General features: G+C 38.4%; 2 non-coding genes across 2 annotated transcripts; both read left to right on the top strand.

Annotated features, from left to right (window-relative positions):
* Window positions 1-527: 527 nt before the first annotated feature.
* Window positions 528-634, top strand: LOC128290703 (small nucleolar RNA R71). The gene has a single exon (XR_008280491.1). It is a non-coding gene; the product is annotated as a small nucleolar RNA R71 (small nucleolar RNA).
* Window positions 635-17,650: 17,016 nt separating this feature from the next.
* On the top strand, window positions 17,651-17,757 carry LOC128291190 (small nucleolar RNA R71). Its single transcript, XR_008280966.1, has one exon. It is a non-coding gene; the product is annotated as a small nucleolar RNA R71 (small nucleolar RNA).
* Window positions 17,758-21,914: the final 4,157 nt, after the last annotated feature.

Below are 21,914 nucleotides of genomic sequence, written 5' to 3'. Positions count from 1 at the left end.
ACTGTACTAATTGGATTGACCAAAAATTCTATAAAAAAATCTGTAGATGGATATATGAGTCTAGTTTCGGGAAAAAATTATGAAACTAATTTTTGAGCTTTGAAACTCAAGATATGCTTTTTAAGGCGACAGTGACACAGTAACCAGCTTGTCTGGAAATTTCTAAATGGACTGTGAAAATAGTTAAGTCTGTGTGCACCTTGTGTTCGATTCCAGTAACGGACTCGGGTACGGGGTGTTACAGATGTACCTACGTAGAAACAAGTAAACCATCAATCTTTTTATTGAGAAGTTCTGCCTGATTTGACAGCATTGTAACTGAGTCGACGTTATAAACGCCAGCCTTTTTTGTTGGCTTAGTCCTCATGACTTGCCACTGATAATTATTTAGTGACATTTCTTCAATGAATTCATAAGCCTCTTTAGGTGTTTTATTGTTGATGGTTCATCCAGCAGCTGCATCAATCATTTGCCGAGTCGAGGGATTCAGACCATTGTGGAATGTTTGTACTTGAAGCCAAAGCAGTAACCCATGGTGAGGGCACCTTTGCAATAGATCCTTGTTTCTCTCCCATGCATCGTAAAGTGTTTCTAAGTCCATCTGCACAAAAAAAGAAATATCATTGCGTAACTTAGCCGTTTTAGCAGGTGGAAAATATTTTAGTAGAAATTCTTAGGTCATTTGTTCCCAAGTAGTAATTGACCCTCATGGTAACGAGTTCAACCACTGTTTAGCTTTGTTCCTTAATGAAAAAGGAAATAACTGAAGATGAATGGCATTATCAGAAACGGCATTGATTTTAAATGTATCGGAAAATTCCAGAAAGTTTACTAAGTGAATGTTGGGATCTTCATCCTGCAAACCATCAAACTGAACAAACTTTTGTATCATTTCAATTGTGTTAGGTTTCAGTTCAAAAGTATTTGCAGCTATAGCCGGTCTAAGTATGCTAGATTTAGTTCCTGTTAGAAAAGGTTTAGCATAATCATACATAGTACGTGGAACAGGATTTTTATTAGCCCTAATTGCAGGAGGTAGCTGATTGCCTTGGTTTTTAGCCATCTCTTACGTTGGGGGTTGAGTATCGTCTTGTTGCTCATTCTCTGTGTATCTTAAGCTTTGCCTTATTTCTCTTTGGTTTCTATGAACTGTGCGATCGATTTCTTCGTAAAAAAGTAATGGTCCTGACTGGTTTCTTCTAGTCATAAACTAGGAAAACCAACTAAGAGAGAGAAAAAGTAAATTAATTAGTAATAATTAAATTGCAAGAAAAAATAAATGGCTAAAGTAATAAAAATTGAGTGTTCCTAATATTTTAGTTCCCTGGCAACGGTGCCAAAAACTTGATCGCGTGATTTGTAACAAGTAATAAATATTTATAATAAAGATCAAACCTAGACTAACTATTATCACGACGAAAAGGCAAGCGCACCTATTGAACAATAATATAGTAATGGCAAGACCGAGATATCGTACCCAAGGGAACCAAAAGTACTAGTAATAACTATCTTTTTATTATCTAGCCTTAGAATAAAAGGGTTTGTTTTAATTAACTAATAACTTGGGAATTGCTTTTGGGAAAATTGATTGACTTGAGACAATACCTAAGGAAAAATCCACCTACACTTTACTTGTTATTCTGACTCTGAATCGGACGATTTATTCATTCAACTTATTCCGTAGAGATCTAAGTTATGTTATTATCCCTATTCAATACTAATAATAATCCCTAGTTTGAATAACCTAGACTTTTCTCTAATTAACACTCTTGGGTTGCATTAACTCGATCTCTGGATCCCCTTATTAGGTTTCACCCTAATCCGGCAAAATCTTGTCACCCTATTTCTAGGCTTACAATCAACTCCACTTAATTATGACAAAAGTACTCTTAGACAGGGTCTATTCCTCCTCTAAATAAGAGCATGTCTTGAATCAGTATCCCGGGATATCAAAACAAGAATTAAGAACACATAATTAAGAACAAGTTAAATATTTATCATACGATTCAGAAAATAATAACAAGATTCATCTTAGGTTTCATTCCCCTTAGGTATTTAGGGGATTTAGTTCATAACTAAATAAGAAAACATCTCCGAGGAATAAAGAATACAAAACATAAAGAAAACCCAAAACTCTTGAAAGGAAATTAAGGAGAGATCTTCAGTCTTGATGATGAATCTGGCTTCTGAGATGGATCAATCTGCTTCCTTGGGATAATTCTTTACCCCCCTTCTCCGTTTCCCTTTTTCTTCTCCTCTAGGGTGTATTTATAGGCTTTGGAATGCCTAAAAAGCCTCAAAATTGGCCTTTTCTGAATTGGACTCAACTTGGGCTTGGTAGGGACACGCTTGTGGCACACGCCCTTGGCACATGCCCGTGTTCGATTACTTCAGGCCGTGTTCGAGCCTGCCAAATTAACACGGCCGTGTGGTCTGCCCATGTGAGGAGGTCCAAGCCGTGTTGATTTCGTACTTTGGCCTATTTTCTCTGTTTTTGGCCCGTTTCTCATTCCTTTCGCTCTCCTATGCTCTCCTAAGTATAAAACATGAAATTAAAGTATTAGGAGCATCGAATTCACTAATTCTAATGAGAAATCATCCATAAAATGCATTAAACATGGGGTAAAAATATGTATAATTTATGGTTTATCAGCCATACTCCATAAAACGTAGGCATCGTGAGTGTTGACGACGCCGGTGCTCTCTCGTTGTCCTGTCAGGGTGTGAGCAAGGAGAGCGTGTAGGTATCTCAGGGATGGGACGAGAGCCAATGCCTTAGAGTAGCTGGGGTCATAAGTGGCCGAGTCAGGGACTAAGGTCCTCCATCAGTTGGAGAGAGACATGTGGATGTGGTGATGGAGGCTGTCAAAAGCATCGTCGTCCATGAACTCCTCTGAATAGATCCCCAAAGCAACACCAAACTCAGGTACGCTCAACTGACGGACTAAACCGCTGAGACAGAATTAGACCATTCCGGGATCATTGAACTCTGTCATAACTGCTTAGAGGTGGAAGGTTTAATAGAGTTCGAGTGTGAGCTCGAGGTACATCGGCTTGACAAACTCAAAGAAGATCCCCCACGGGTCAGTCGTTAAGAGTGCCTGGACTGCATCTGCTAATTGGATCTACTCTAAGCCGGACCAGTCAATGCAACAACCCACACCTAGGGGTTGGGCCCGTAATATCTGGAAAAGTTCCTCCTGTGTCCCGGTGGAAGTTGAAGGAATGGATGCCTGATTTCTGCGATAGGACCCGACAATGATGCTGCTCCTTTCCTCTTCTTCGAGGCAGGGACGGCGATTTTCTTGCCACGTGGATTTGACATGGTATCTACAATGAAAAGACAAAGTTATGAAAATAATCCCCAAGAATAGCATGGAAAAGGTATACAAGCACGTTAGAACTAGATGGAAATACTTCATAGGGGTTACTGACTAAATAGATATATCAAATCATTATTACCATTAGGAATACTAGAATAGTGTCAACTAAATACCTAGTGAATGCATATGGGAATTATGACATCCCTAATTTGACCTTAGTCGGAAAGTGGTGTCGGGACCACTAAACCGAGTCTTATAAGTAATTAAAAGTTATATTCTATGTTTATGATGTTAGTAAATGCATGTGTGAAAGTTGCATGCATTAATTTGATCATTTTTATGTGAATTTATTAAAATGAACTTATATGAAACATTGTTGAAAGGTGATAGGCTAATCTTTCAATGGTCTAATAGTATATGCATGCAAAAGAATGGTTTTGCATGTCAATTTACCCAAAGAAAAGGAAGTGGCCGGCCATGGTAATGAAGATGGGCAAAAGAAAACATGTCTTAAACATGTTTTGCTAGTGGTGGATGTTAGAAATAATAAAATAAGAGCATGGGTAAAGGAATGAAAAAAAATGAGTGTGGATGCTTTCCCCCCCCCTTTGCCGTACATGAGAGAAACAAAAACAAAGAAAGAAAAAAAAAAAAGAAAGGAAGAAAAGTGTTCATCCTCCTTAGCTTGGCCGAACCTCAAAGGAAGAAGGGGAGATAGCCAATCGGTCACCCTTAAGCTTGGAACAAGGTAAGTGATTTCATGTTAGTTCTTGAAATATTAGCATACATCAAGCTAGTTACTAAGTTTTCTACTTAGCCTTGTCAAGATCTTGATTGTGTGGTGATAGTGGGTAATCGGCCATGGAAGAAATGGAGGAAAATGATTGTTGTCTTGTGTTTTAAGGAGAAATGGTTGATGGGTGAAAGAAACAAGTTTTTGTTTCTTGTTTCTTCTTGGCCGATTCTAAGGGAGCAACCATTCGGTTTCTAAGCTATAAATAAAGTGAGAAATTCATGTGAATTCTTGAAACGTTAGATGAAATTGAGCTAGTTACCAAGTTCACTAGGTAACCCATGCTAGAAATTGTGATTTTGGGTTGACTAGGATTTTCGGCCATAGTGGTCATTGAGGATTAAGGTTTGTGTTTCATGCTAAACTTGATGAATCTTGGTGTATGGGTGTTTGAACTAAACTAATGATCAAATAGATGCACAAATACAAAGTAAGAAGAATCGGCTATTGTATGTAATACTATTGTCGAATGTGAAATTACTATACTTGAGTAATGAATGTGGTTGGAGTTGATAATACGAAAGGAATGCTTAAATGTGTTTGTTTAAAGAAGAAATTGATGAAGAATGTATGTGAACCTAGCAAGTGTATTCGGCTTAGTACCTTATAATCTGAAAACCTTGGAATTTATTTTTGATTTCGTGTATGTATGACCAAGAACAATCGGCCTTATAATGGCGTTTTGGTTTAAAAGTCGATTGATAGTTTATAATAAAATGAGTTGATATGAGATGCTGAATGTGATTAACAAGTAAACATTATTGAGAAAATATTGAATACTTCTACTTGCATTCGTTAAGCTCAAGAGCAAAGGGAGCTAAATCCGATAAAGGGAAGGAAAAAGTGATCGAATAGCCGTTGAAGCCGCTCGACAAGATCCGAGGTAAGTCCTCAAGAAATGACCCTACTTGAATTATGTGAAATGAAATATGGATGTGTAATGATTATTGATTTATGTGTGTATGAGTATTTGAATGATACCCGGCTAAGTCCCGAAGGCGATTATGCTAGTGATATGTTTGTGTTTGAGCCTTAGTAACGAAAATGAAATATGAATGTGAAATGATTATTGATGTATATGTGTGCATGAGCAATTGAATGATATCCGGCTAAGTCCCAAGACATTTATGGTGGAAATTATATCCTGTTAAGACCAAGGCAATTGTGCTAGTGACTACATCCGGCTAAGACCAAGGCATTCGTGCAAGTCGTTCTATCCGGCTAAGACCCGAGGGCATTCGTGCATGTGGTTATATCCGGTTGTATTCCGAAGAAGCTTGGGCTGAAGGTGAGCGTTGGTTGCTGTAATAAATTTAATTAGTACGCTCGAAAAGCCCAAAGGAAAAGGTATGTTTATATGTGCATTGGAAAAGTCGATATGTTTGAGTAACATTCGTTCAATCGACTAACGAATTTTCAGCTATTGAATTGGTTGATATCTTGTGAAAGTATACAATGATGAAGTGTGAAGCAAGTATGATTATGTGAATGTGTATTAATGAAATGATTCATTTGGCTATGTGAATGTAATGCCTTAGTTAAAGCTGATTTTATTGCTTGAGACTTACTAAGCATAAAAATGCTTACCCGCTACTTTTGGCTCTCTGTTTTATAGATTTTGCTCGTTAGCGATCGGATTCGGGATCATTAAAGTCGAAGTCATCTACACTATCAAAGCCTCCATTTTGGTATAATTTTGGTTGAACTTTGAAATGGCATGTATAGGACTACCCTAATGTTGAAGGTCATGTACCTTTCGGTTTTGTGTAAGCTTGGATAGCCATGCGAAAATGGCTTATATATGTTTTTAGTATGATTCTATAATAGTTTGTATGATAATCATTATGGGGTATGAAATTGTCTGAAAGGATTAGCCATTGGAATGGTTAATCATAATCACACTTTGTGCTATGGTGCAAAAAGGGCCATTTGAATCGTGGAAATCATGAAATAGGTAATGGTTACTTTGAAAACAGATGCTGGCAGCAGCAGTGGTATGGTTTTGAAAAATCACCAAAATTTGTAGGAATGGTATTAAATAATTAATAAATTATGTAAATGAACCTTAATGAGTCGACTTTCATGTGGAATAAACGAAATGGTCATAGGAGTTACATGTTAAGAGATATTAAAGCTATTGTGAGATAGGGCCAGAACGGTTTCTGGGTCCCCTGTCGTAACTTTAACAATTTATTATAAATTATCCAGAAAGAATAAGGAGTCATTCCTTATATTTACAGATTCCATTTTGAGTCTAGTTTCATTAGAAACAAACGGCACCAGTATTAAAGCCCTGTACAGAGAGATATTCAAGTTGTAACGCGCGAAGGTCACAGCAGTCGATCCCTGTAACATGGGTGAATTTAACTAATAAACTGTACCAATTGGCCCGACCAAAAATTCTAGAATTAAATCCATGGATGGATATATGAGTCTAAATTCAGGGAAAATTTACGGAATCAGTTTCCGAGTTTTGAAACTCGAGATATGATTTTTAAGGTGACAGTGACGCAGATTTCCAGCCTGTCTGGAAATGTCAAATTGGTGGGTGAAATATGTGGATTTGGCTTGTTAACCCCTCGTGTCCGACACCGGTGATGGTCTCGGGTTCGGGGTGTACAATTTAATTGGTATCAGAGCTAGGTTTAGTCGATTCTAGGACTACCGTGATATGTTTGGGGTCTAGCTATACATACCATTAAATGATGAATTGATAGTGTGGTGATTTCTGACAATTTGACTTTGTGTTTGTTTATAGCAATGGATCCCGATCCCAACCGAGCAATAGCTGATGATGTGGAGAGTGTGGCGCCTGCTCCCGCGCAAGGGACAGCTCCGGCGGACTCTCAACCTATGGCCAGCAATCCGAATGATGAGGCTAGGCAAGCCTTTTATAGTGTGATGAATGATTGGTTCAACCAATACATTCGAACTAACACTACTGTTCCACAACCTCCATTCCCGACTAATGCAACCCCGCAGACCTACAATACCTCCGAATCGACCAAATAAGGTCAAGTAAGCCCCAATGACAAAATTGTAAACATGGGGCCACTGAATTCAAGGCTACGGATAGCGACGATGCCGAGCAAGCTGAATTTTGGTTGGATAACACTATCCGGGTGCTCGATGAGCTATCTTGTACACCCGATGAGTGCTTAAAGTGTACCATCTCCTTGCTACGCGATTCCGCCTATTATTGGTGGAGTACTCTGACTTCGTGGTGCCTAGAGAGCAAGTGACTTGGGAATTCTTTCAAATCGAGTTCAAAAAAGTATATCGATCGAGATTCATCGACCAAAAGCGAAGGAATTTCTTGATCTTAAGCAAGGTTCTATGTCGATTCATGATCACTGAACGAAAATTTGTGAGGCTTAGCCGATGCAGCGAGAATGCATTTCGTCCAAGCTATTATGTGTAAATGCTTCGAGGATGGGCTGAATGATGATATAAGGATGTTCGTTGGCATTCTCGAAATACGAGAGTTCGTAGTACTTGTTGAGCAAGCTTGTAAAGTCAAGAGCTTAGAAAGGAGAAACAAAAGTTGATGTGGGAATTGGAGAATTCAAAAAGGTCCTCGGAAAGTCTCTTCAACAGCATCAAGTGATTTCGAGATGATGTGAGCCGGTCTAGAGGCGCTTCGGCTTTTCTAGACGAGGACGCGATCGACCCCTGACCACACGAGTCACTTGATCGCCATGGTGGAAATGATCGCCAAGAGAGGCGGAATGTCCGCATTGTGGCAAATGGCATTCGGGAGTGTTGGTTCCGTGATCGCCTCGCTATAAGTGTGGATCGGCCGACCACCTTATGAAGGATTGCCCGAGGTTGCTTGAACAAAATGTAAGTCGAGTGGAAACCCGGTGCTACCACCGCCGAGGTAGGCCACCTAGAAATATGGGCAATGTTAGTGGCGGTCGAGAGGATCTAGAGATGCTACCATCGATCCGAGGCTCGGCTCTGCTAGGACTTATGCCATACGTGCCCGCGAGGATGCTGCCTCTCGGATGTCATTACCGTACTTTCACTCTTTTCAATACTAATGTGATTGCTTTGATTGACCCCGGTTCTACTCATTCTTATATATGTGAAACCTTAGTATCCAAAGAAGACTTTGCCTATTGAGTCTCTCGAGTTTGTAATTCGGTGTCAAACCCTTGGGTCATTACGTGCTTGTCAACAAAGTGTGCAAGAAAAGTCCCCTAGTGTTCCGAGGTTCTTGTTTTCCGGCGGACTTGATGCTTTTGCCGCTCGATGAATTGACGTTATTCTTGGTTTGGATTGGTTGACCATGCACGATGCGGTTGTAAATTGCAAAAGCAAGACTATCGATTTGAGGTGCGCGAATAACGAGATAATTCGGGTTGAGTCTACGGACTTAAAAGGGTTGCCACCGTAATATCGCAATGTTGGCCGGAAATATGTAAGAAAAGGGCAAGCGTACCTTGCGTATGTGCTCGAGGACAAGGAATCGAAAAGAAACCCGAATCGCTGCGATGGTTTGTGAATACCGGATGTTTTCCTTGAAGAGTTGCCGGGGTTTACCACATTGCTCGGAAATAGAATTTGGCATCGAATTGGTACCGTACCACTCCAATTTCGATAGCTCCGTATCGTATGGCACCAACGAATTAAAGGAGTTGAAAGCTCAATTGCAAGAATTGGTGGATAGAGGTTTTGCTCGCTTGAGTTTTTCGCCTTGGGGTGCGCCGGTGTTGTTTGTGAAAAAAGGATGGAACCATAAGGTCAGCATCGACTATCGTCGACTTAATAAAGCAACGATAAAGAACAAATATCCATTACCACGTATCGATGACTTGTTCGATCAACTCAAGGAGCCTCGGTGTTCTCGAAAATAGATTTGAGATCGGGCTATTATCAATTACTGAATTCGAGATTGGACGCACCCAAGACCGCCTTGAGCGAGATATGGTCACTATGAGTTCCTAGTGATGCCGTTTGGGCTTACTAATGCCCTCGCGGTATTTATGGATTTAATGAATCGGATCTTCGACCATATTTGGATCGGTTCGTAGTCGTGTTCATTGATGACATCTTGGTCTATTCAAGAAATGAGACCGAACATGCTGAACACCGAGGTTAGTCTTCAGTAAATTTTACGGGATAAGCAATTATATGCTAAGTTCAACAAGTGTGAGTTACGTTAAGAGAGGTTAGCTTCTTGGGTCATGTGGTATCTCAGATCGGGTATTCGAGTCGACCGAATAAAATTTCAGCCATACTTAATTGGAAGCCTCAGAAATATTACTGAGGTTCTGAGCTTTTTGGGGCTTGCTTGTTATTACCGACGATTTGTAAAGGTTTCTCAACGATAGCCACGCCGATGACGGCTACTCCAAAAGGATGTTAAGTTCGAATGGACGGAGAAATGTCAGAAAAGTTTCGATCAACTGAAAACTTATTTGACTGAAGCCCCAATTCTAGTGCAACCCGAATCCGCAAAGAGTTTGTCATCTATAGTGACGCCTCCTACTTGGGTTAGGTTGTGTATTGATGCAAGAAGGTCGAGTTGTGGCCTATCGTCGAGGCAATTAAAGCCACATGAGAAAAATTATCCGACCCATGATCTCGAATTGGCTGCCATCGTATTCGCCTTAAAGATTTGGCGACATTACTTATTTGGTGAGAGGTGCCATGTGTACTCGGATCACAAAAGTCTCAAATATTTGATGACCCAAAGAGACTTAAATCTGTGACAAAGACGTTGGCTCGAGCTGTTAAAAGATTATGAGCTGGTCATTGACTATCACCCGGGAAAGGCGAATGTGGTTGCGGATGCCTTAAGTCGTAAATCATTATTCGCTTTACGAGCAATGAATGTGCACTTGTCTGTTCGATCCGACAGTGAGTTAGTAGCTGAATTGAAAGCCAAACCATTATTGATACATCAAATTCGTGAAGCTCAGAAAGTCGACGACGAGTTGGCTGCAAAACGGGCTGAGTGTGTTCCGAACAAGGACTCGGAGTTTCAAATCGACGATGACGATTGTTTGAGGTTCAAAAATCGTCTGTGTGTTCCAAAGAATTCGGAACTTATCTCGATAATTCTGAACGAAGCCCATTGTAGCCGAATGGCAATCCACCCGGGGAGTACGAAGATGTACAAAGATTTGAAACGTCGGTTTTGGTGGCGTGGTATGAAACGAGACATCTCTGACTTTGTTTCGAGATGTTTAATATGTCAACAAGTGAAAGCGGAACATCAAGTGCCTTGAGATTGCTTCACCGATCACGATACCCGAGTGGAAATGGGATCGAGTCACAATGGACTTTGTATCCGATCGCCATTGTCGCGAGTAAGAAGGACGCGATTTGGGTCGTTGTAGATAGATTGACTAAGTCGGCTCACTTTGTCCCCGTACGTACGGACTTTCCAATGGACAAACTAGCCGAACTGTACGTTTCTCATATTGTGAGATTGCACGGGGTGCCTATTTCCATCGTGTCGGATAGAGATCAGAGATTTACCTCGCGATTTTGGAAAAAGTTGCAAGAAGCTTTGGGTACCAAGTTGCATTTCAGCACCGCCTTTCACCCCCAAACCGATGGTCAATCCGAACGGATAATACAGATACTTGAGGATATGTTGAAATGTTGCATCCTCGAGTTCAGTGGTTCATGGGAACGGTATTTGCCGTTGATTGAATTCGCTTACAACAACAGCTTTCAATCAAGTATTAAGATGGCACCCTACGAGGCTTTATACGGTCGTAAATGCCATACCCCATTATTCTGGACTGAACTTAGTGAAAGAAAAATCTTCGGGGTTGATTTGGTTAAGGATGCCGAGCAAAAAGTTCGAGTAATTCGTGATAGTTAGAAAGCTGCTTCGGATCGCCAAAAGTCGTATGCGGATTTGAAAAGAAAAGATATCGAATATCAGGTTGGAGACAAGGTCTTTCTCAAAGTTTCACCTTGGAAGAAGGTGCTTAGATTTGGTCGTAAAGGCAAATTGAGTCCGAGGTTCATCGGGCCATATGAAGTATCCGAACGAGTTGGGCCAGTCGCATATCGATTAATTTTACCCCCTGAGCTTGAAAGGATCCACAACGTTTTTCATGTCTCGATGCTTCGACGATATAGGTCGATCCATCGCGTGATCGCTCCGTCCGAGATTGAGATTCAGCCTAATTTGAGCTATGAAGAGGAACCATTCGCATTATGATGCGTGAAGCGAAAGAGTTACGCAATAAGAAAATCCCGTTAGTGAAGGTGTTGTGGCATAAACACGAATTGAAGAAGCCACTTGGGAGATTGAGGACTCTATGAAAGAGCGATACCGAGCCTATTTACGGTAAGATTTTCGGGGACGAAAATTTCTTAAGTGGGGGAGAGTTGTGACATCCCTAATTTGACCTTAGTCGAAAAGTGGTGTCGGGACCACTAAACCGAGTCTTATAAGTAATTAAAAGTTATATTCTATGTTTATGATGTTAGTAAATGCATGTGTGAAAGTTGCATGCATTAATTTGATCATTTCTATGTGAATTTATTAAAATGGACTTATATGAAACATTGTTGAAAGGTGATAGGCTAATCTTTCAATGGTCTAATAGTATATGCATGCAAAAGAATGGTTTTGCATGTCAATTTACCCAAAGAAAAGGAAGTGGTCGGCCATGGTAATGAAGATGGGCAAAAGAAAACATGTCTTAAACATGTTTTGCTAGTGGTGGATGTTTGAAATAATAAAATAAGAGCATGGGTAAAGGAATGGAAAAAAAATGAGTGTGGATGCTTTCCCCCCCCCCTTTGCCGTACATGAGAGAAACAAAAACAAAGAAAGAAAAAAAAAAAAAGAAAGGAAGAAAAGTGTTCATCCTCCTTAGCTTGGCGAACCTCAAAGGAAGAAGGGAGATAGCCAATCGGTCACCCTTAAGCTTGGAACAAGGTAAGTGATTTCATGTTAGTTCTTGAAATATTAGCATACATCAAGCTAGTTACTAAGTTTTCTACTTAGCCTTGTCAAGATCTTGATTGTGTGGTGATAGTGGGTAATCGGCCATGGAAGAAATGGAGGAAAATGATTGTTGTCTTGTGTTTTAAGGAGAAATGGTGGATGGGTGAAAGAAACAAGTTTTTGTTTCTTGTTTCTTCTTGGCCGATTCTAAGGGAGCAACCATTCGGTTTCTAAGCTATAAATAAAGTGAGAAATTCATGTGAATTCTTGAAACGTTAGATGAAATTGAGCTAGTTACCAAGTTCTCTAGGTAACCCATGCTAGAAATTGTGATTTTGGGTTGACTAGGATTTTCGCCATAGTGGTCATTGAGGATTAAGGTTTGTGTTTCATGCTAAACTTGATGAATCTTGGTGTATGGGTGTTTGAACTAAACTAATGATCAAATAGATGCACAAATACAAAGTAAGAAGAATCGGCTATTGTATGTAATACTATTGCCGAATGTGAAATTACTATACTTGAGTAATGAATGTGGTTGGAGTTGATAATCTGAAAGGAATGCTTAAATGTGTTTGTTTAAAGAAGAAATTGATGAAGAATGTATGTGAACCTAGCAAGTGTATTCGCTTAGTACCTTATAATGTGAAAACCTTGGAATTTATTTACGATTTCGTGTATGTATGACCAAGAACAATCGGCCTTATAATGGCGTTTTGGTTTAAAAGTCGATTGATAGTTTATAATAAAATGAGTTGATATGAGATGCTGAATGTGATTAACAAGTAAACATTATTGAGAAAATATTGAATACTTCTACTTGCATTCGTTAAGCTCAAGAGCAAAGGGAGCTAAATCCGATAAAGGGAAGGAAAAAGTGATCGAATAGCCGTTGAAGCCGTTCGACAAAGATCCGAGGTAAGTCCTCAAGAAATGACCCTACTTGAATTATGTGAAATGAAACATGGATGTGTAATGATTATTGATTTATGTGTGTATGAGTATTTGAATGATACCCGGGCTAAGTCCCAAGGCGATTATGCTAGTGATATGTTTGTGTTTGAGCCTTAGTAACGAAAATGAAATATGAATGTGAAATGATTATTGATGTATATGTGTGCATGAGCAATTGAATGATATCCGGCTAAGTCCCAAGACATTTATGGTGGAAATTATATCCGGTTAAGACCCGAAAGCAATTGTGCTAGTGACTACATCCGGGCTAAGACCCGAAGGCATTCGTGCAAGTCGTTCTATCCGGGCTAAGACCCGAGGGCATTCGTGCATGTGGTTATATCTGGTTGTATTCCGAAGAAGCTTGGGCTGAAGGTGAGCGTTGGTTGCTGTAATAAATTTAATTAGTACGCTCGAAAAGCCCAAAGGAAAAGGTATGTTTATATGTGCATTGGAAAAGTCGATATGTTTGAGTAACATTCGTTCAATCGACTAACGAATTTTCAGCTATTGAATTGGTTGATATCTTGTGAAAGTATAGAATGATGAAGTGTGAAGCAAGTATGATTATGTGAATGTGTATTAATGAAATGATTCATTTGGCTATGTGAATGTAATGCCTTAGTTAAAGCTGATTTTATTGATTGAGACTTACTAAGCATAAAAATGCTTACCCCGTTACTTTGGCTCTCTGTTTTATAGATTTTGCTCGTTAGCGATCGGATTCGGGATCATTAAAGTCGAAGTCATCTACACTATCAAAGCCTCCATTTTGGTATAATTTTGGTTGAACTTTGAAATGGCATGTATAGGACTACCCTAATGTTGAAGGTCATGTACCTTTTGGTTTTGTGTAAGCTTGGATAGCCATGCGAAAATGGCTTATATACGTTTTTAGTATGATTCTATAATAGTTTGTATGATAATCATTATGGGGTATGAAATTGTCTGAAAGGATTAGCCATTGGAATGGTTAATCATAATCACACTTTGTGCTATGGTGCAAAAAGGGCCATTTGAATCGTGGAAATCATGAAATAGGTAATGGTTACTTTGAAAACAGATGCTGGCAGCAGCAGTGGTATGGTTTTGAAAAATCACCAAAATTTTTAGGAATGGTATTAAATAATGAATAAATTATTTAAATGAACCTTAATGAGTCTATTTTCATGTGGAATAAACGAAACGGTCATAGGAGTTACATGTTAAGAGATATTAAAGCTATTGTGAGACAGGGCCAGAACAGTTTCTGGGTCCCCTGTCGCAACTTTAAAAATTTATTATAAATTATCCAGAAAGAATCAGGAGTCATACCTTATATGTACAGATTCCATTTTGAGTCTAGTTTCATTAGATACAAACGGCACCAGTATTAAAGCCCTGTACAGAGAGATATTCAAGTTGTAACGCGCGAAGGTCAGAGCAGTCGATCCCTGTAACATGGGTGACTTTAACTAATAAACTGTACCAATTGGCCCGACCAAAAATTCTAGAATTAAATCCATGGATGGATATATGAGTCTAAATTCAGGGAAAATTTACGGAATCAGAGTCCGAGTTTTGAAACTCGAGATATGATTTTTAAGGTGACAGTGACGCAGATTTCCAGCCTGTCTGGAAATGTCAAATTGGTGGGTGAAATATGTGGATTTGGCTTGTTAACCCCTCGTGTCCGACACCGGCGATGGTCTCGGGTTCGGGGTGTTACAGGAATATGGAATATGGCAGGAAATCTATGGAAACACAAGAAAGAATGAATGTATCACAATTCATTGACTAAAATGGCAAAGAATAACAAGCATAAGCATGACTATAGTGAGAACTATGAATATTAATAAAAAATCAGCCAAATAAATAAAGAAATAGCATAAAATTAGTGAAAGAAATGAAGGTAATAGGGAGGAAATAATAGACAAACGCAATAGCTCTTAGTGGAGGGAGGAGTTAGTCATCTGAGGAGAGCAGTCAGCTGGCCACGGGCATGGGGGTGAGGGCGTGTGAAAGGATTCCTGTGGCTAGGGTTTGATATTTGGGTAAGGAGATGATGAATAGTAAGGGCTTTATATAGATTTTGGGGCACGCGGCTGTGGGGCATGACCGTGTGCCCTTATTTTAGCCCGTGTGTTTTGTGATTTTCAAATTTGGGCACGTCTAAAATTCGGCCCACGCCCGTGTTTGTTGGGCGTGTTGAGGCAGACGGCCGTGTTAGTTTGACAGTGGCGACCACGGGTGGTAGGCACGGGCATGCCCACGCCCATGTTAATTTCTCAGTTTTGACCAAGGCTTCTAGACACGGGCATGTCACACGCCCGTGTTGTTTTGGTAGTTTCAACCATGGCTTATAGACACGGATATCGCACGCTCGTGTTGATTTGGCAGGATTTCCCACAGCCATGTCGCACGACCGTGGCAATGTATCGAATCTCGTGTTGGGGAAAATTTTCGCTCTGTTTTCACACGGTCGTATCGTACGACCATGTTGCCTCTTGTGGTGTGAACACAGCCTAAGGCATGCCTATGTGCCTGGCCGTGTGGTTTTCAAAAGCCTGCGTTCAATGACTCGGTTAGTAGGTTAGATGTTATAAACTAAAATTTAAAGAAATCAACACTGTTAGTGCTCAGGTTGCCTCCTGGGAAGCGCTTATTTAAAGTCTAAGCTCGACTTACCTCTCTGTTGCATGGTCATGGTGGTGCGAGGAGTTTAGACTCCTCGTCCCTACTTTCAGTTTTTATCAAAATAGGGTTTTAGACGAGTACTATTTACCTTGAATGTGCCGAATTTGGAATGAATTACCTCGACTGTACCGTATGGAAAAGTGCTAAGTACCGTAAGAGGGATTACTTCATTAGGTTCAGAGGTTGCAATCCAAGGGTCTACTGCATCTGATAGTACTTTGTCTCCAACCTTAAGTTGATTTGGTGAAATATTGAGCTCATCATGGTGTGGTTTTAGTTTATCGTGTGATCTCGATTTCTGTGTCTGCCATTCATCTAGTTCCTCGACCTATAGCCTTCATTCTTTATAGATAGGTCCTTTGTCATTACTCGAACATGGCTCAGGTGTGTTATTTGAACGTATTTTCTACAAAGAAGGTTTCACCAGATGATCAGTATTAGTAGTACGATTTATACAATCACCCTCGCTATTTGATGTGTTACTTGAATTACGAGCTTGAAGAGTGATTGTTTCCTCACCCACACGAAGTGTGAGTTCACCTGTACCAACATCAATTATAGTTCTAGCAGTTGCTAAAAAGGGTCTTCCTAAAATTAAAGGCACGTCACTATCCTTTTCTATGTCTAGAACAACAAAATCAACTGGGAATATGAATTTGTTAATTTTAACGAGTACATCTTCAAAAATACCCCTAGGAAATCTGATTGTTTTGTCTGCTAACTGAATGCTCATCCTAGTTTGTTTGGGTTTCCTAAGACCTAGTTGTTTAAACATTTTATAAGGCATGAAATTGATACTAGCCCCTAAATCAGCCAAAGCATTATTAACATCTAAGCTACCAATTAAACAAGGTATCGTAAAACTCCGTGGATCTTTTAATTTGTTGGCCAACTTATTTTGTAGTATGTCTAAGCAAACTGCATTTAACTCCACATGCGATGCCTAATCCAACTTCCGCTTATTTGCTAAAAGCTCCTTTGAAAATTTTACAGCGTTTGGCATCTGTGAAAGAGCTTCGATAAACGGTAAGTTAATATGCAATTTCTTTAATAGTTTAAGGAATTTACTGAATTGTTCATCTATTCGGTCTTTCCTTGTCGCATTGGGGTATGGTACCCTTGTTTGTATTTTTTACTTACCGGTGTTTTTTCACTTTGGTCTACCTCACCTTTGCTTTTACTTACCACAATTCCTTGCCTCGGTTTTGGTTTAGGTTAGACTAACCCTTCCCTATCTTGAATGGTAATTGCATTGAGCTATTCCCTTGGGTTAGATTCAGTGTTACTCGGCAAGCTACCTTGTGGCCGTTCAGAAATCAATTTGGCAAGTTGACCTATCTGAGTTTCGAGCCCTTGGATCAACGCTTGTTGATTCTTAAGTGCTGTTTCGATATTCTGAAAGTGAGTTTCTAACACCGAGTTAAACTTTGTTAGCATCTCCTCAAGGCTCGACTTCTTTTCCTGTTGGTAAGGTGGTTGTTGAAAACTCAGAGGATGTTGTGGCCTTTGATTCTCTTGACCACCCCACGAGAAGTTAGGATGGTTCCTCCAACCTGCATTTTATGTGTTACTATATGGGTTATTTTAAGATCTAGAATTATTATTACCTATATATTGAACTTGTTCCTCCTCGGTGCTAGGGTTGAAGGGTTGATATTCTATGTATGCTCCTCCTCCATTTGAATCACACCTCATTACTGGATATACCTGAGTAGAACCACACAAACCGTCAATCTTTTATTTAAGAGTTCTACCTGGTTAGATAGCATAGTAACCGCATCGAGGTTGAAAACACCGGCTGCTTTCATCGGCTTTGTTCTCATGACTTGCCACTGATAGTTATTCAATGGCATCTCTTCAATAAATTCATAAGTCACTCCTGGTGTTTTGTTATTGATAGTCCCATCAGCAGCTGCACCGATAAGTTGCCTTGTTGAAGGGTTCACGCCATTGTAAAACATTTGAACCTACAACCATAAAGGTAACCCATGGTAAGGGCACCTTCTCAATAGGTCCTTGTATCTCTCCCATGCATCATAGAGTTTCTCTAGATCCATCTACACAAAAGAAGAGATATCATTCCTCAATTTAGCCGTTTTAGTCGACGAAAAATATTTAAGTAAAAATCTTTCGGTCATTTGTTCCCAAGTAGTGATTGACCCTCGTGGTAACGAGTTCAACCACTGTGTAGCTTTGTTCCTCAATGAAAAGGGAAACAACCGAAGGCGAATGGCATCATCAGAAACGCCATTGATTTTAAAAGTGTCACAAAAATCTAGGAAATTCGCTAAATGAACGTTTGGGTCCTTGTCCTGCAAACCATCAAACCAAACAAACTGTTGGATCATTTGAATTGTGTTAGGTTTTAGTTCAAAATTATTTGCAGCAATAGCAGGCCTAACTATACTTGACTCAGTTGATGTTAAATTAGGTTTAGCATATTCATACATAGTGCATGGAACAGGATTCTGATTTACTGGATCAGTAGCTATCGCAGGAGGTAGCCGCTTTTCCTAATTTTCATCCATCTCCTCGGTTATGGTGGAAATATTGTCCTCTTGGTCTTCCTCTGTGTATCTTAGGCTTCGCCTTATTTCTATTCAATTTTTGCGAGCTATGCGATCGATCTCACTGTCAAAAAGTAATGGTCCTGACGGGTTTCTTCTAGTCATATACTAAAAAACTTGCCAGAAGCGAGTAAATGTAAAATTAGAAAAGAAAATAAAAAATTAAATTGCAATAAAATTAAATGGCTAAAGTAATAAAAATCGAGTGTTTCTAATATCTTAGTTCCCCGGCAACGGCGCAAAAAACATGATCGTGTGATGTGCTACGTGTAATAAGTTTTATAATTTATGAATGTTCGTTCTTGAAAACTAACTATTATCATGACAAAGGCAAGTGCACCTTATCAAACAGTAGTATAGCTTATGGCAAGACTAGGATGTTAAACCCAAAGGAAATAAAAGTACTAATATTAACTTTCTTTTTATTATCTAGCCTAAAAATAGAGGGGTTTGTTTTCTCTAAACTAATTTCTAAACTAAGAATGCATAGAAAGTAAATTGTGGAAATAACTTTTGAGAAAACTGATTGATTAAGACAATACCCAAGGAAAAATCCACCTAGACTTCACTTGTTATTTGACTCTGAATCAGACGATTTATTCATTTGACTTGATCCATAGAAATCTCTAATTTATATTATTATCTCTCTCGAGACTAACAACGTCTAAACCTAGGTTGATTAATTGAAATCTCTTTCTAATTAACTCCCTAGTGTTGCATTAACTCGATCTATGGACTCCTTTATTAGGTTTCACCCTAATCCAGCAAAATCTTGTCACCCTATCTCTGGACGTGCAATCAACTCCGCTCAATTATGCTAGACCTACTCTTAGACAGGGACTTTTGCTCATCTGAATAAGCACATCAAAACTTGAATCAATATCCTGGAATATTAAAACAAGAATTAAGAACACATAATTAAGAACCAGTCAAATATTTATCATACAATTCAGATAATAATAACAAGATCCGTCTTAGATTTTGTAATATCCTGAATTAGGGCCTAAATGGAATAGTGGTTTCGTGACCACAAATCTGAGATGGAAATAACTATTTTATAATTATTTTGATGTTTATGATATGATTGCATCATTGTGTGAAAATTTTGTGATGAAATCCTATGCCTAAAGTGTTTAAATTGAAATTAGGGACTAAATCGAATAATTTGCAAAACTTGCATTCTAGGAGTTTTTAGTATGAAATTTCTTTGGAATATTAATTAAGAGGTCTTAAATAGCAATTTGACCAATTTCTAAGTCTATGGACAAAAATTGGACATGGATGGAATTTTTTTGAAAGTTTAGTAGGAATGACATTTTGGTCATTTAGTTATTAAAAAGAATTAAAAACAAAATTAAAAACCAGTTTTTGTCCGTCTTCTTCATTAGGCTAAAATTTCAAGGGTTCTCCATAGCTAGGGTTTGTTTCAAGCTTCCAAGCTCTATAGTAAGTGATTCCAAGCCCCGTTTTTAATGTTCTTTACGCTTTTGGAATCCTGGTAGCTCGATTAAGCTTATCCTAGCAATAATTCAACCTAGGGTTCATATTTGGAAAAATACCCATATGTGAAATTTGTGTATTTTGGTGTTTTATGATAGAATATGAGGTTTTAAATTATGTTAGACAATTGTGCTACTCGGTTTTAAGCGAAAATGAGTAAAAGGGCTTAATCGGTAAAAATACCTAATAGTCATAAGTACATGTTAAAGTGTGAATTTGATGTTTCCATAGAAGGGAAAAATGATCAGCATGTCATAAAACATAAGAATAAGGGATGAAGTTTAATTCCCAAGCCTAGGGGCAAAAGTGTAATTATGCAAAAGTTTAGGGGCAAAATGTAATTTTTCCAAATTTCGTATTAAATGATGTTTTGATGAATGTATGTATTAAATAAGATTAATTTAGCATTATAGATCAAGAGAAATGAGATTCAAGTCACGATCGAAGGAAAAACAAAGTTTACGAAGAATAGGCTCGATTGCTAATAATTTTGTATCGAGGTAAGTTCATGTGTAAATGTAGTAACATAATTGTCATTTTGAGCAATTTAATGTTGTTTATATGATATGATGCTTATTATTATCATGAATTGTTATGTTTTGTGGTTATTGTTGAATAATATGTAATTATGTGAATTACTTGATGAGTATGAACTATCACCGAGTATCGGTTCCAATATCCCGTGGGAGACGGCAAAGATGTGAGATCGAGGAAAAAACCCATTTGAACCTTAGGAGTAGATTAGAATACAAGTGACATGTCACTAGGATATTTGAGTTCTGAACTCGTTGAGTTGAGTTCGAGTTCATGAGATGTAACTAGGCATCCGAACTCGTTGAGTTGAGTCCGAGTTCACTTATGGATGCGAACGCCCGAGCTCGTTGAGTTGAGTTCGAGTTCACTTATGGGCGGGTTACATGGTAGCTTGGCTACATAAGTTCTGCAGGCTATTGAGTTTGTCTAGCCGCGGGTATGGCACTTACGTTTATGAAATCCGCGTATTCGAATTATATTCCGATGTGTTCAACAGGTGAATCTTAAGTGAATGAGAAGAATTGTAATATCCTGAATTAGGGCTTAATCAGAATAGTGGTTTTGTGACCACAAATCTGAGATAGAAATAATTATTTTATAATTATTTTGATGAATATGATATGATTGTATGATTGTGTGAAAATTTCATGATGAAGTTCTATGCCTAAAGTGCTTAAATTGAAAGTAGGGACTAAATCGAATAAGTTGCAAAACTTGCATTCTAGAAGTTTTTAGTATGAAATTGTTTTGGAATATTAATGAGGAGGTCTTAAATATCAATTTGACCAATTTTAAGTTCATGGACAAAATTAGGACATGGAAGGAATTTTTGGAAAGTTTAGTAGTAAGGGTATTTTGGTCATTTAGTTATTAAAATGAATTAAAAACAAAATTAAAAGCCAATTTTTGTCCATCTTCTTCATTAGGCCAAAATTTCAAGGGTTCTCCATAGCTAGGGTTTGTTTCAAGCTTCCAAGCTCCATAGTAAGTAATTCTAAGCCCCGTTTTTAATGATTTTTATGTTTTTGAGATCCCGGTAACTCGATAAAGCTTATGTTAGCAATAATTTAACCTAGGGTTTATATTTGGAAAAATACCCATAGGTGAAATTTGTGTATTTTGATGTTTTATGATAGAATATGAAGTTTTAAATTATGTTAGACAACTTGTACTACTTGATTTTAAGCAAAAACGAGTAAAAGGGCTTAATCGGTAAAAATACCTAATAGTCACAAGTACATGTTAGAGTGAGAATTTGATGTTGCCATAGAAGAGAAAAGTGATCAGCATGTTGTAAAACATAAGAATAAGGAATAAAGTTTAATCCAGAGCCTAGGGGCAAAATGTAAATATGCAAAAGTTTAGGGTAAAATTGTAATTTTACCAAAATTTGAGTTAAGGATTAATTTGATAATGTGAGTATTAAATAAGCTAAATGTGTTATTTTAGATCAAGAAAGACGTGGAATCGACCTCAATCGAGGAAAAGAAAAGATTGTAGACTAAATTGCAAAATCCTTGTATTTTGGTACCAAGGTAAGTTCATGTGTAAATAATGTAGCATAATGGTTATTTTTAAGTTATTGATGTTAATTATATGTTATGCTGAATTTTATTATGAAATGTATGCTTTGTGGTTAATTTCAA

This window comes from Gossypium arboreum, chromosome 3 (genome assembly GCF_025698485.1).
Source record: "Gossypium arboreum isolate Shixiya-1 chromosome 3, ASM2569848v2, whole genome shotgun sequence".
In the NCBI taxonomy this organism is placed as follows: Eukaryota; Viridiplantae; Streptophyta; class Magnoliopsida; order Malvales; family Malvaceae; genus Gossypium; species Gossypium arboreum.
This window is presented reverse-complemented; position numbering and strand designations above follow the sequence as displayed.